This window comes from Pongo abelii, chromosome Y, assembly GCF_028885655.2.
Source record: "Pongo abelii isolate AG06213 chromosome Y, NHGRI_mPonAbe1-v2.0_pri, whole genome shotgun sequence".
NCBI lineage: Eukaryota > Metazoa > Chordata > Mammalia > Primates > Hominidae > Pongo > Pongo abelii.
The window spans coordinates 66,965,972-66,975,560 of record NC_072009.2 but is presented as its reverse complement, the minus strand read 5'-3'; the positions used below and the strand labels follow the sequence as shown (position 1 = coordinate 66,975,560).

At 43.0% G+C, this 9,589-nt stretch overlaps 1 long non-coding RNA gene across 1 annotated transcript; it reads right to left on the bottom strand.

Annotated features, from left to right (window-relative positions):
• Positions 1-978: 978 nt before the first annotated feature.
• Positions 979-8,707, bottom strand: LOC129053730 (uncharacterized). The gene is made up of 3 exons (XR_008518520.2): positions 8,545-8,707; positions 6,187-6,287; positions 979-4,325 (listed from the first exon to the last, which is right to left on the bottom strand). It is a non-coding gene; the product is annotated as an uncharacterized LOC129053730 (long non-coding RNA).
• Between the last annotated feature and the right edge of the window lie 882 nt (positions 8,708-9,589).

Sequence of the window (9,589 nt, the reverse complement as noted above, 5' to 3'; positions counted from 1 at the left end):
GAATATGAGTGCATTGCCCTAAGTAATTTATAGATTCAATGCTATTCCCATTGGACTACTGACATTCTTCAGAGAATTAGAAAAAAAAAACTTTTAAAATTCATAGGGAACCAAAAAAGAGCCAAAACAGCCAAGCCAACCTTAAGGAAAAAAAAAAAAAAAAAAAAAAAAAACTGAAAGCGTCACTGCCTAACTTCAAACTATACTAGAAGAGTACAGTAACCAAAACAGCATGGTACTGGTATAGAAACAGACACATAGACAAATGAAACAAAATACAGAGCCTAGAAATAAAGCCAAAAACCTACAACAACCTGATCTTTGACAAAGTCAACAAAAACAAGGAATTAGGGAAAGATCTCCCTATTCAATAAATTGTGCTAGGAGAACTGGCTAGTCATATGCAGAAAATTAAAACTGGAACCCTTCCTAACACCATAGACAAAAATTAACTCAATATGGAATAAAGACTTAAATGTACAACCTAAAACTATAAAAACCTTAGAAGAAAAAATCTAGATAATACCATTCAAGATATAGGCAGGAGGAAAGATTTGATGACAAAAAGGCCAAAAGCAATAGCAACAAAAACAAAAATTGACTAATGGGGTCTAATTAAATTAACAGCTTCCGCAGAGCCAAAGAAACTCTCATCAGAGCAGAGAACCTAGAGAATGGGAGAAAAATTTTGCAACCTATCCATCTGACAAACGTCCAATACCCAGAATCTACGAGGGACTTGAAATTTACAAGAGAAAAACAAACAACCCCATTAAAAAGTGGTCAAAGGACATGAACAGACATATCTCAAAAGAAGACATACATGTGCCCAACAAACATGAAAAGCTCAACATCACCGATAACTGGATAAACACACATCAAAACAACAATGAGATACCATATCACACCAATTACATGGCTATTAATAAAAAGTAAAAAAAAATAAAAACACATGCTGGTGAGGTTGTGGAGAAAAGGAAACACTTTTACACTGTTGGTGAGAGGGTAAATTATTTCAAGCATTGTGGAAGAGATTGGGGAGACTCCTCAAAGACCTAGAAGCAGAAATACCGTTTGACCCAGCAATAGTATTACTGGGTATACACCCAAAGGAATAGAAATCTATTTTAAATATACATGTATGCATATGTTCATTGCAGCACTATTTACAATAGCAACGTCATATAATCAATCTACATGCCCATCAATGATAGACTGGATAAAGAAAATGTGGTACACCTACACCATGGAACACTATAAAGCCATAAAATGTAATGAGATGATGTCCCTTGCAGGGACATGGTTGGAGTTTGAAGCCATTAATCCCAGCAAACTAATGCAGGAACTAAAAACAAAACACCACCTATTATTATTCTAACTTACTAGCGGAAGCAGATAAATTAGAACACATGGACACACTAGGAAGAACAACACACACTGGACACCTGTTTCATGGCATGGGGGAGGGGAAGGAGAGCATCAGGAAGAATAGCTGCGGATGCTGGCCTTAGTATCTGGGTGATGAGATGATCTGTGCAGTAAAGCACAATGGCACACGTTTATCTATGTAAAAGACCTGCATATCCTGCACATGGACCCCTAAACTTAAAATAAAAGTTTAAAAAAATGTTTATCACATATGGACCCCTGAACTTAAAATAAAAGTTGAAAAAAAATGCGTATCTGGTGGATTCTCTATGTTAGAAACAAACTGAGGATCCTGAAGCTCCCGCTGGGAGAATCGGGGCTGGGGGCACCCTGGGGAGCCGCTGCCAAGGCCGTCCACCATCCCTACAGGCCGCCTCCCTTCCCGGCCAGTGATGGAAAGAAGAATAGGTATGTGAACAGCTGTGGAAGTCAGACTCTCGGGAACTGAATCAGGCCCCTGGCCATGACCCCCAACCCAGTCCAGCCAGCGTGCCCACCAGTCTTCCCACCCAGTCAGCCCAGCCCTCAGGATTGTTAGATGGAACAAGTCTCCATCATCACCCAGGCATGGAGGGAAGACAGAGAAAAATCAAGGAAGGATCTGTATGGGCACTGACTTGGATGAAACCCTTGTGCCTAGCTCCTTGAAGGCATTCAGCAATGCTGACTGCCTAATGCCTGTAGAGATTGAGGATACCAGGCACCAGATCCATTTGCTCATGAGGCCTTATATGGATGAGTTCCTGAGATGACAGGAGGAACTGCTTAAATGTGTTTTTTTCATTGCTGTATTCATTCCAGCCTGAACAAGTATGCAGATCCTGTTAAGAGGTGACAGTGTGCTGGCAGTCCTCATAGCCCTCGCTCGCTCTCAGGGCCTCCTCTGCCAGGGCTCCCACTTTGGCGGCACTTGAGGAGCCCTTCAGCACACTGCTGCAGTGCGGGAACCCCTTTCTGGGCTGGCCAAGGCCAGAGCTGGCTCCCTCAGTTTGCGAGGAGTTGTGGACGGAGAGGTGCGGGCGGGAACCGTGGCTGCGCACAGTGCTTGTGGGCCAGCGCGAGTTCCGGGTGGGTGTAGGCTCGGTGGACCCCGCACTCAGAGTGGCCGGCCTGCCTCACCGGCCCTAGGCAGTGAGGGGCTTAGAACCTGGGCCAGCAGTTGGTGTGCTCAATTTCTCACTGGGCCTTAGATGCCTTCCCACGGGGCAGGGCTCTGGACCTGCAGCCCGCCATGCCTGACCGTCCCCCCACCTCCTTCGGCTCCTGTGCGACCGGAGCCTCCCCGACAAGCCCCACACCCTGCTCCACAGCACCCAATCCCATCAACCACCCAAGGGCTGAGGAGTGCAGGCACACGGCGCAGGACTGGCAGGCAGCTCCACCTGCAGACCCGGTGCAGGATCCAGTGGGTGAAGCCAGCTAGGCTCCTGAGTCTGGTGGGGACGTGGAGAAACTTTATGTCTAGCTAAGGGATTGTAAATACACCAATCAGCACTGTGTATCTAGCTCAAGGTTTGTAAACACACCAATCAGCACCCTGTTTCTAGCTCAGGGTTTGTGAATGAACCAATCAACAATCTGTATCTAGGTTCTCTGGTGGGGACATGGAGAACCTTTATCTAGCTCAGGGATTGTAAACACACCAATCAACGGCCTGCTAAAACAGACCACTTGGCTCTACCAATCAGCAGGATGTGGGTGGGGCCAGATAAGGGAATAAAAGCAGGCTGCCCGAGCCAGCAGTGGCAACCCACTCGAGTCCCCTTCCACATTGTGGAAGCTTTGTTCTTTTGCTCTTTGCAATAAATCTTGCTGCTGCTCACTCTTTGGGTCCACAATGCCTTTATGAACTGTAACACTCACCGTGAAGGTCTGCAACTTCACTCCTGAAGCCAGCGAGACCACAAACCCACTGGGAGGAATGAGCAACTCCAGACGCGCCACCTTAAGAGCTGTAACACTCACCACGAACATCTGCAGCTTCATTCCTGAGCCAGCGAGACCACAAACCCACCAGAAGGAGGAAACTCTGAACACATCCGAATGTCAGAAGGAACAAACTCCAGACATGCCCCCTTTAAGAACTGTAACACTCATCGTGAGGGTCTGCAGCTTCATTCTTGAAGTCAGTGAGAACAAGAACCCACCAATTCCAAACACAGTGTGAAGGGTGTGCTGGACCAGTGTGGGGTGTTCTGGGGTTGCCTAGCCCATGAGTCGTGTTTGTTCCACCAGGGCTGCTATATCAAGGAACTCAGCCATCTGGGCACGGACCTGAGGAAAACTCTCATCCTGGACAACTCGCCTGCTTCTTACATCTTCCACACAGAGAATGCAGTGCCTGTGCAGTCCTGGTTTGATAACATTCCAGACAGCAGCTGCTGCACCTGATATCAATCTTTGAGGAGACGAGTGGAGCAGATGGTGTCTACACCAGCCTTGGGCAGCAGTGGGCCCTTAGCCTTCCCTGCTTCCCAGCAATGGCCACCACAGTAGGGGATTTTCCCACACTGTGCCTTTATGATCAGCCTGAAAGAGTGAAGGCTGGAACACCTACCCACATGGGCCTGGAAAGAGTAAGAAATGATTGAAAAGAGCTTTAGGACAGCTTAGATGCCCAGTGAGTGAATGCCAGACCAAAGATACCCAGAGCTACCTGCCATCAAGTTGTTGGGTTTCCGAGATGTAGGTGTGAGAGAAAGAAAGAGAGCATGTATGTTTTGCCATGAACTGTGGCCCCAATATATAGTGTTTCAGTGGGGGAGAAGCTGAAGGACGAATACTTCCCAAGTTAGCTTGTCTCCTCTCCTGTCACCCTATGAGCCCCTGAGCTCCATAGGGATGAAGACTCTTGAAGGCTCCATTGTAAACCTGGTGTTTCCTCAGTGCTGCAAGGCCTATGCTAAGGAGAAAGGAAAGGTATGCCTTTGGGTGCTCCAGACACATATCTTTCTGAAATATTTCTCCAGCCAGTTGTTGCAGACAAAAGACTACATTTCTGGGAAGATGGGGACTTATGTCCAGACCAGTACCCAAGCCATCAGGTCTTGTGGCCCAAAGGCTGTGCTTACTTAAGTCCAGCCAAGTGCCTGGGATGGATCTTTTCTGCATCTCCCCAAGACTCACCACTTAGCCATAGCCTCAAACCTGTGGGGAAGGAAGTTATCTCCCCACTCTGCAAGAGGAGAAATAACTGATTTTGGTTCTTTTGACTCTGTTTTAAAATTCTCTTTAAAAAAAAGCCTATCTGAAACTGAAAAAAAAAAAACAAACAAGGAAAAAAGATGTCAGACTTACATAGGTGAAAAACACACAGATATATCTATAAGCAACAAACACAGCTAATTCACACATATATTAAACATCACTTTGAGATAAAGTGTACTGAGCTAAAAATTATCATTCAACTCATGATATCAAGCTTTAAAAGCAAGAATACAATTAACTGATCTGACAAAACATACCCAAGAAAAGAAACGCAATAACACGCAATTGATAATAAGAAAAGAGATTTTAATACACAAAATCCTGAATACATCGTAGATTTAATAGAAAAAAATTTTTTTTTTTTTTTTTTTTTTGAGTCAGAGTCTTGCTTTGTCGCCCAGGCTGGAGTGCAGTGGCGTGATCTTGGCTCTGCCCAATGGGTTCACGCCATTCTCGCGCCTCAGCCTCCCGAGTAGCTGGGAATACAGGTGCCCGCCACTATGCCCAGCTAATTTTTTGTGTATTTAGTAGAGACGGGGTTTCACCATGTTAGTCAGGATGGTCTTGATCTCCTGACCTCGTGATCCACCCGCCTCTGCCTCCCAAAGTGCTGGGAATACAGGCATGAGTGATCACACCCGGCCAAAAAATGACTCTTTAGATATCTACAGCATTCAACTGCGTGCACTCATGAAAAGCAGACATTCTAAGTCATTGGAATTTAATAAATTGCAGTAAAATTATACAGAAAATACATTACAATCATTAATAACAGGCTCTAAAGAGATGAATTTAATTAATAATCATTAAAAAGATAGGAGAATTTAATTATGTCCTCAATATATTTCTGCTCTTCTTACCACAAAATATAATAAAACTATATGACTATAATATAGCTTTCAGGAGCTAAAAAAGCCTTATGTTTCGAAATAAAAGAACAACAAAAATTTTGCAAAATACGCTGAGCATTACTGAAGTATAAAGTAAATATCTGGAATGAAAATATACCATCATCTAGATACAGACTAAAAAAAAGAATATAAATGTTAATGATTCCTTTCTGCCTGCAGTGAGCTTGAAATTACAACCAAAAATTTTAATAAATATGTTGCACCTACAAGAAATTTTATTAATAGCTTACATAATGTGTAAATTTGAGCAATTTATTTTAGAATTTTTGAATCTAAAAATCACCAGCTTGACATTCATTTCAAAAAGTGAAATATAAACGAGAGTAACATAAGCAGCATGACAGAATGGGTGGTTCTGCGTGCACATCCCCCACAACATAATGCAGCTGCCACAGCAAACATAAGTGCTTTCATGAAAGCCTTGGAATCCAGTTCAGAGTATGTGACACCCAGCTGGAGGCAAAGACCAAGAAACACATCTTCAGAGGGTAAGCACTTGACCAAGTGGCAAGCTTGCCAATCATGGTCCTGGCTTCAAAACCGAATACTGCCACATCTTACTGTAGACTTGCCTATAACTCGTTTGACCTTGGTCCTGCCACTGCAACTATCTGCCAAAAACACGAGAATTCATACTCACCTGAGACAGGTGACAGGCCTGTAGAACTTGGTTCTCTCTATAGTCCCTGAATCAGGCAAAACCCACCTTCTTTACTTCTCCAGCCATGGTCTAGAAGAAATCTTCACATTGATAAGATGAAATGCTAATTACCAATATGAAAAATACTAAAGTATAAATGTCACTAAAAATGGTAAATACACACCGAAATTCAGAATACTCTAAATTGTTATCATCTTAAACCAGATTATTAAAATACAAGATGTTTTATATAAGTCTCATGATAACCACTAGGAAAAAACTGTAGTAAAAAAACAGAAAGTAATTAAAGCATATACAAACAATAAAAATTACACATTGGATATGGTGGCTCCTGCTTATAATTCCAACACTTTGGGAGGCCAAGGTGGAAGAATCATAAGCTCCTTGGGTGTTGTGGTGTGTGTCTCTAGTCCAATCTACTTGGGCGGCTAAGGTGGGAGGATTGCTTGATTTCAGGAGATTGAGGCTACAGTGAGCTGTGATATGCAACTGCACTTCAGTCTGAGCAAGAAAGCATAACTTTGTCTCAACAAAAATTAACAATACCACAGGAAAGACAGAACCAGAAAAAAAGGAAGCAAATTTAAAATGGACAGAAAACCACAAATTTACAATGGTAACTGCTTACCTATCACTACCTTACAAATAAAAATATTAAATTATCTACTAAACAGATACTGCTGTAGACTGAATGTCATCTCCAAAATTTAGGATAAAATTTAATAGCCAATATGTTAGAATTAAGAGGTGGAACCTTTAAAAATTAATTAAGCTATAAGAACTCTGCCTTCATGAATGGATTAATGTTCTTATTATGGGAATGGGCTAAATATAGCAAGAATGGATCTGTTATATATTTAAAAAAAGGCTCTCTCTCCCTCACATCTTTGGCCATGTTATTATCCAGCAACTAGACCTTCAACAGATACCAGTATCATGTTGTTTTGCCTTCCCAGCCTCCAGAATTATGAGTCAAATAAAATTCTATTCTTTATTACCAGTCTGTGATATTCTGTTATAGCAGCCAAAAGAGACTAAAGCAGACAGAGTAGATAAATGAATCTTTTAAACCTGGTAATATGCTGCTTACAGGAGACTCAATTATGAATTAAGAGCATAGGCTAAAAGTGAAAGGATAGAAAATGATATTACATGCAAATAATAACCAAAGGAGTGCAATGGTAGTTATGCTTAAATTAGACAAAATAGACTTTCTAGCAATGTCTCTCACAAGCATGAAATGAGTTTACCATACAATAATAATAGAGGTTAATTTGTCAAGAGAATATAGCTATATATATTTATGTGCCCAAAAGGGAGGCTTCTAAATATAAAAAGCAAATATTGCCAGAACTGTAGGGAGAAGTAGAAAGAAATCCAATAATAGAAAGCTTTAATGAAATGTATAGTAAAGGACAAATAGTTAATAGCATTGTAAATTGGCAAGGGAAAGCTGGTCTCATGTGTTGCATTTGAGAATGCAGCAAAGAAAGTGGGACCTTATAATTTTACTGCAAGTCTGAGTTAGGCTGAAAAACAGGGTGGTCGATTAGAGGCTCCATTTGCCATACATTAAAAAAACACAGGAGAAAACCAGTCCTCCTCTGAAGTGTTAAAATAATTAAAGAGCAGAAAACTAGACTAAAGTGGCTGTAGTGCCCTGTGTTCATAGGTTAAAAAAAAAAAAAAAATCTAAAACCTAACTCAAATACATTTCCTATAAACCATTATCTTGGCCTGAAACAAAATGCAGATTTAACCAATGACAAACATGCAATTAACCTCTGAATATGTAACTAGGAAATTTCCATCTGGATAGTTCAAATAAGGAGACTACATAACTGGAAACAATTTATGAATTTGGGTTGCTTTCTCATGCATCTTATAAAAGCCTTTCCTTTATGCCCCTCGGGTGGACCACAAATCATGTCTGGGTGCTTTCCATTTCACCAGTCACTGTTTGTTCAGATAAACTGGTTAACGTTTTAACATAGACTCCCGCTAATTTTTAACAAGGGAGACTGTGGACGCCACGGGCCGCAGCTCCTCCCACGCAAACACCCAGTCTCGGTTTTTCCCTGATGACCCACCTGGCATCCCTGAACAATCTTGGAAATACTCATGGCTGTGGGCGCAGAGCAGGGCGCTGCCCAGGGACAGGACCGAATGGGCCGGGCGGGACGTGGGGGTCCTCGCTGCTGGCCCAGCGGCCATCTTGCAGCCACAGGGGATTGAGGGCCAAGCTGCGGGAGGCTCGGAGCTAACCGTGGGGAGGCCGGTCCTGCCGGTTTCTCAGGCTGCTCTCCCCTCTCGGGATGCCGAACCCCGCATACTCACCATTTCCCAGCTTCCAGGATGTCCTGGCACCTTAACTATGCGTCCCCAAGGACCTACAGATCACAGGGCAACAGGGGCTGTGAGAGAGTAGCCCGGGGCTCCGAAGGTGGAGGAGGCGAAAGAGGAGACGGATCCCAAGCTCCTGTGCCAGCGCCAGCGAGAGACAAAGACCCCGCCAAACGCCGGAAGCCACGCCCCCTTTTCCTCTCCGCTCCCACTGCGCGCCTGATTGGGCGGTTCCCACATCAGTGTCACTGATTGGATAAAACTCCAGGACTCACCCACCCCCGCCTGACTCCTGCCCCTACCTCAACTCCCCCTCAGCGTTAGCGCATTTTTGTTAGTTTGTTTTAATTTAACTTCTGGAATACATGTGCAGAACGTGCAGGTTTGTTACATAGTTTTACGTGTGCCATGGTGGTTTGCTGCATCTATCAACCTGCCATCTAGGTTTTAAGCCCCACATGCATTAGGGATTTGTCCTAATTTTCTCACTCCTCTTGACCTCAATCCCCTAACAGGCCCCAGTGTGTGATGTTTCGTTCCCGGTGTCCATGTGTTCTCATTGTTCAACTCCCACATATGACTGAGAACATATGGTGTTTGGTTTCATGTTCCTGTGTTAGGTTGCAAAGATAATGGTTTCCAGCATCATTCACATCCCTACAAACGACATGAACTCATTCTTTTTATGGCTGAATATTACTTCATGGTGTATATGTGCCACAGTTTCTTTTTCCAGTCTATCAATGATGGGCATTAGGGTTGGCTCCAAGTCTTTGCTATTGTAAACAGTGCTGCAACAGACATATGAGTGCATGTGTCTTTATGCTACAATGATTTATATTCCTTTGGGTATATACCCAGTAATGAGATTGCTGAGTCAAATTGTATTTCTGGTTCTAGATCCTTGAGGAATCACCACACTGTCTTCCATAATGGTTCAACTAATTTACACTCCCTCCTGCAGTGTAAAAGCATTTCTATTTCTCCACTGCCTCACCAGCATCTGTTGTTTCCTGACTTTTTAATAACTTCCATTCCA